This window comes from Populus trichocarpa, chromosome 13, assembly GCF_000002775.5.
Source record: "Populus trichocarpa isolate Nisqually-1 chromosome 13, P.trichocarpa_v4.1, whole genome shotgun sequence".
NCBI classification, from domain to species: Eukaryota; Viridiplantae; Streptophyta; class Magnoliopsida; order Malpighiales; family Salicaceae; genus Populus; species Populus trichocarpa.
The window spans coordinates 10,806,364-10,812,952 of record NC_037297.2 but is presented as its reverse complement, the minus strand read 5'-3'; positions in this window follow the sequence as shown (position 1 = coordinate 10,812,952).

The following is a 6,589-nucleotide window of genomic DNA, read 5'->3' as shown; positions in this document are numbered from 1 at the left end:
TTGTTCGCTATTTAAAATCAGCTCATGGTCAAGGTTTGCTTCTTCATTCAAATAACCCATTACACTTAAGGGCATTTTGTGACTCTGATTGGGGGGTTGTCTTATCACTCGCCGCTCCACCACTGGGTATTGTGTATTCCTTAGAAATTCCTTAATTTCATGGAGAACCAAAAGGCAAAAGATAGTTTCTTTATCAAGTGCGGAAGCTGAATACAGAGCAATGGTAGGTACATGTTGTGAGCTTACTTGGTTAAGATATTTATTAACAGATTTGCATATGCCAGTTTCAGATCCTGTTACTCTTCATTGTGATAATCAAGCTGCCTTACACATTGCAAAAAATCCTGTGTTTCATGAAAGAACTCAGCATATTGAAATGGATTGCCATTTTATTCGGGACAAAATTTTACGAGGTGAAATTGTTACTCGATATGTGATTTCTTCACAACAATTAGCAGATGTGTTTACAAAAGCTTTGGGAAAAGAGAAGTTCAAGTAGCTCATGTGCAAGTTGGGAGTTATTGATATTCACTCTCCAACTTGAGGGGGGTGTTGGAAATTATTTTAATAGTGTTTTGATATAAATAGGAAAGCTATATCTTGAGATAAGTAGGAAAGATACGTAAGAATATTTTGTATCAATCTGCATTCAATTAGCTGTCATTCCTTATTAGTCTCTGATTTATAAGGGAACCTTAATGTATCCTGTATACATATTGAACATAATCAATACAATAAACTATTCCGCTTGAATAGTTTTTACTTATAGTTTTGTTATGTTAATCTAAAAAATAATCTTTCAAAAATAAAAAAAATTATTTTGATGCATTTTGGAATGAAAAGTACTTTGAAAAGCAACCGCAACCACACTTTCAAACAGGCATATCTCACATATATGTTTTTTTATATATATTTTAAAAGTAATTTTAAAAAAAGTTAGAAAATTTTTAATTTTTTTCTTTGCTTCAAATTAATATTTTTTTGGCGTTTTCAAATAATTTTGATGTATTGATGTCAAAAATATTTTTTTTTAAGAAAAAAATATTATTTTGATGCATTTCCGAGTGAAAAACACTTTGAAAAGCAACGACTACTACACTCTCAAACAACCCATAAATAGTCTCGGAAGATGACAAATTGGGCAATGCGACATGCATTGCTGTTAGAGGAACCAAGGTCAGTCCAAGCTCTCTCTCTCTCTTTTTCTGTTTTCTTTTTTGAAATTTAGCATAATAACAAAAACAAAATTCAAAGAATAGCATAAGTCAAATGAATAACATAATAACTTTTTTTTAATTAACACAATTTAGCTAGACTCAAGCCTCATTTCACTTTCCTTTCTTTCATTATTTCTTTTCTCCTTCACTGCCCTTGATCCTTTCATGACCCATTATGCACCACCACTATCTCCCTCTACCCCCCCACCACAAAACAACCACTTATAAAATATGACACCACCTCTCTCTCCCTCTTTTACTCCATGGTGAAGAAGACTGATTCTCTTTCCTCTCACTCATATCTTTCTTGTATTTCAGCCACCACTACTACAAAATTAAAATAAATAAATAAATAAGAGTTTCATTGACAATTCTATCAAAATATTGACACATCATTATTTATCAAAAAGATTATTCAGTCTGTAAATATAAATAAGTTATAAATGAGAATTCCCTCCCCCTCTTATTCTTCTTCTTCTTCTTCCTACAAAAAGAAAATACTAAATAACCCCCTCTATAAAAGATAGTGCTGTGAAATTAAGCAAGCAAAAGATAAATTGGTGAGGTGAGGGCTTAAAGAAATGGCCTTCTACATGGCTTCCTATATATGATGATGCCTCCAAACAACTTATATGTTTACCTTACTATATAAGATAATGAATATACAATATATGAGACCTTGGGTAAGAGTTATAAAGAATGGAATGCTTGCTAAAGCTTAAAATGAAAAAAAAAACATAATTATACTGATAGGTATATAGGTTACCATATGTGATGTATAGTCTATGATATTGGTAATTAACTCATTTTACTTGTGAGGTTTAAGACATGAATTTTGTTGATTCATAAAATAAAAGAGTTAATATAAATATTATGTTTTACAAGGGTCTATATGTACTCCTACATGTTGATAAATGGGCTAACCATATGGCCAATGCTCAAATCAGCTATTGTACTAAAATGATTGTAATAGACATGTTTTATGATTAAATTATATTACAATATGGCCAATGCTTAGAGGTTTAAGTCATAATTTTTGTTAATTTATAAAATAAAAGAGTTAATAAAAATATTATGTTTTACATGAGTCTATATGCATTCCTATAGGTTGATGGATAGGTTACCACATGTCCAGTGCTCACATGGGATATTGTAGTAAAGTGGTTGTAATAAACAAATTTTATGATTAAATTGTATTACAATAAAAGGACTAAAAGACATTGTTGGATTTATATATCCATTGGTTGATAAACAAGTGTTATATATGAAGGAGAATAATTATTTTAGGGACACGAATAGAGGAGATTTTATTGAAATTATGATAGAAATTAAGAGACATAAATCATAATTGTATGATTGAGATAAAGACCAGAGATGAGTTAAATAATATGATAAGAATATAACTAGGTGGATAAAACATCAATACAATTTATTGATGTTAAATGAATGAAAAAAAATTGACCTTATGTTTCTTTGATGTTCAATACTCAAAGTATCCTTAAGTATTGTGGAAATTTAGGGCGTTACAGGATGAACGCCAACCATATGGGTCTGCCCAAACATCTGACTTTTATATTTATTATTTTCTCCTTGATGCATACATTATAAGCGTCAATTTAATGAATAGTGTTGTCGCTTTTAGGTTGTATGTACAACCCGCTCAGACAGCAAAATATGGTCTTTTAAGGTGTTTCTAAAATCATATCATCAAGTTGTTTCCAAGAAGTTCCGACATGTCCTTAGTGGCCCATTCTTTCATTCTTTTTTCTCTTCTTCGTTTTTCTCTCCTCTCTCTTCTCTCATGACATATCAATATTATAATGAATATTTCAGCTCCATTTCCTTCTTTTCAAGCATGTGTACATGAAGGTAGGGAAATGTGTTTTTACATGAGTGAAAGTAGGGGGTGAAATGTTTTATGCAATTGTTTTTATTTTAGTCTATTTGGGACATGGCCCAAATGGAATATTTTTTTTATGTCAGCTTGTTTGGGTCATAGCCCAAACATATATATTTTTTAATGTGCACCATCATATATACCACTAAGTCTTTCAAATGAACATGTTTAAAAGACTTAACTAGTAGAAGTGGAGGAAGAAAATACTTAAGATATAAATTTTACTTGATGTGGATAAGAGAATGTTACCATGCTAGCCATTTGAATGTTTACCTATTTGTGTCTTATGAAGTGTCTGCATGAAAGCTTTCTTCATGTAAATTTCTAATAATATTCTTTTGAGAAGGATCTTTAATCCTTTTGGAGATAAGTAATTGTGGAGACTTGGATAAGAATCCTTAATCATTTTGGAGACATTGGAGACATATAAAAAGATTTAATTAAGATATATTTAAAGATATAGAGACTTGGAATGGAGATTTTTCATAGACATGTATGGAGACAAAAGATCTCGCTGTAAATATTTTAATAGACATATATTTAGAGATTTTATTGTAGATTTTTATTAGAGACATTGGAGATATGAAGAAAAATCATTGTTTTTATTAAAAGATTTGAGAAGATGGAGATATAATTCCTAAAGCTAATTCGAGGATTATTTAATCTGAGCTAAATAATCAAGTGTGCAGACTTTCATCCTTTTATTCTCAGGTTTTGTTTCCTTTTTCATGAACTGGTGAAAATAACCTTTGATGATCAATTTTTCTATCTTTTTTTTCAAGGCATGGCATTCTTTAGTGTCATGCCTATGATCATGATAAAAAAAAAGGGAAAACTTATTAGTGTTCCTTGTGTTTGCACCATTTTTAATGAGATAAGGATATTGCATAAATTATTTTTCTCTATTAATAGCTGACATCTCAATCTGTGTGGTGGTTAGAGAGGTAGTCAGGAGCTTAGAGAATGTCAAACGATCATAAATGTGTCATTTGGTGCTTATTTTAGATAATCTAGTTAGAGACCAGTGATGTTGAGAATACTAGTTACGTTGACTTCTTTCATCCTAATAGAATTTTTCATTCACTATTTAATCAAAGTTATAAAGCCCGTTAATCAAAGCTTCTCTGGAAATAGGTTTAACAAGTCTTTCCACGTTGAACATTTCCTCTTTGGACCTTTAGAGATAGGTCATAGTGCTTTCATCTTCTCTATGTGTGATAGAGAAGATCTTGTTGTTATTTTTTGTATCTCTATGATACCATACACGAGCAGATCCACGTTGCGTTGTTTGAAAAACTTTACGTATTGCATCACTATCTTATATGATAAGCTCTATAATGCTTCTCATGTTTTATATGTATTCTCAATATCCTGAGCTTGTTGATATTTTTCCATTTAGTGATGAAATTAGTTACTATCTTTCGTCTTAGAGTTTCATCAGCAATGGAAAATATTTTTTTTATGAAAGGTGATAATCTAGTTTTTAGTTCAATTTCCCACAAATTATACCCCTAATGAACTCATGAAGAAACTTTCATACAAAATAGGTTTTCCACGAGCTGTGATCCTAGGCTAAGACATATGGACTTGAATATGAGCTTGGTGTATGGGCTTGGTTATCATAAAAAAATAAGCTCCTTGTAGAATGGGAGACTCTTTGATACTTAAGTCAATAGGGGTATGAGAAGAAAATAATGTATGAAAGAATGGAGAGAAAAATATATTGTGTTTGAAGTGTTTAGTCTAAGAAGCTTACAACCTATTCAGTTTACCTGGTATTCTAAGGTATTTATAAACCCTGGTCACACTCATTATAAGATGTGAAGAGTTTCATAATTGGTGAAAACATTAGTTTCCATCATTGGCTGTAGTACCTTGCACTTTATTGGTGAAGAAGTGGGTGAATGTGAGTGATACATTGGCTAGAATGAAGAAATAGTTGACTAATTTACATGGAAAGTCATTTGTGTTTGCAATGTCAATCATTGGCTAGAAAAGATGGTGTCAACCATCATAAGAAAATATTGTGTGCATTAGTTCCACGTTTTGACTCCTTAGAGATTGAAAAAAAATTAGATATATGCATAATGGACAATCAATGTGGTGAAAAAGAGAAAAAGGCAAAAGATATACAAGAGGAAGGAGGAGAGAGAATGTGTGAGAGAAAAAATAAGAGTGAAGAGAAGAGGGATGGTAAGGGCTAGCTGTTTGGGTTAGAAAACATTTGGTCATTTGAATTGAAGCACAAATAGTCAATTTTTATTTTCATTTTTCTCCTCCTTATTCGTGCAATGAACTCATTAGGAGAGTGGTGGTGTTGTCTCCTTTAGATGCTAGTGGTGTTGGAAACCTAGAAAGCGAAATATATTCTTCCAAGGTGTTTAAGGAATCATCTCATCAAGCTCTTTCTAATGGTGTTGAGGGTGTTGAAAATAAAAGTGTGTCCTTTATGATCCATTCATTCTTTTTTTTTATCCTTCCATTTGTCTTTCATCTCTCTTCTCTCATGCCATATTAGCATTGTAATGAATATTCCCATCCCTATTTCCTTATCTACATGTATATGTACATAAAGATAGAGAGAAGTCTTTTTGCATGGGTGAAAGTGGAGTATTAAATGATTTATGCAAATGTTTTTGTTTCGATCTGTTTAGGTTATGGCCCAAATAGACTGGTTTTTTCATCTTGTTTTTTTTTATTTCAATTCATTTAGACCATAACTTAAATAGATTGTTTTTTTATTTTATTTCAACTCATTTAGGCTATGGCCCAAACGGACACAATTTAGTCTGTTTGAGTAAAGTGCACCACCATGAAGGTTATCTAGCCAGGATTAGTTAAATGTGTGATTAAAACTATTTTATTGGCTTTTGGAGAGAGGAGGTTTTAGAGTTCACCACGGACAAGAAAATATTACTATTGTTTTCTATGATTTTTGTTAAAATTACTTCTCTATTGCAAAACTCATGGCATAAATTACAAGTTTTTACTTTTGAACAGTGGGATATATGTCACTATATGAGAAAAGGTTAAAAACAATTATTCAATATACACGACATTGTTCTTTCCTCTCTCATACAAAATGAATTCATAGATAATATATTGCTAGAGATTATCCCACATCATGTGATTATAAGAAAATAAAATAATATAAAAGATTAAGAAAAGACCACCACGAACTAAACTTAAAGTCTATAGAATAAAACTGAAATTCTACTATCAAATTAAATATGGTATCAAAGTCTCAAAAACACTCAATGTTCTAGTAAGGATTCTAGAGTCAATGCCACATGATAAAAAAAAAATGATTTCCAAATGAAAAAGGTGTTAGACTAGATATCCTACATAAATAAATTACAAGAATATCATTTAATAAAAAAGATTGAGTATGAGTCACTAACAAGAAGGCTTAAAAATCTTGGATAGAATACTATCAATTTAATGATAAGTGCTTAAGAAATCTCCATATGTTATG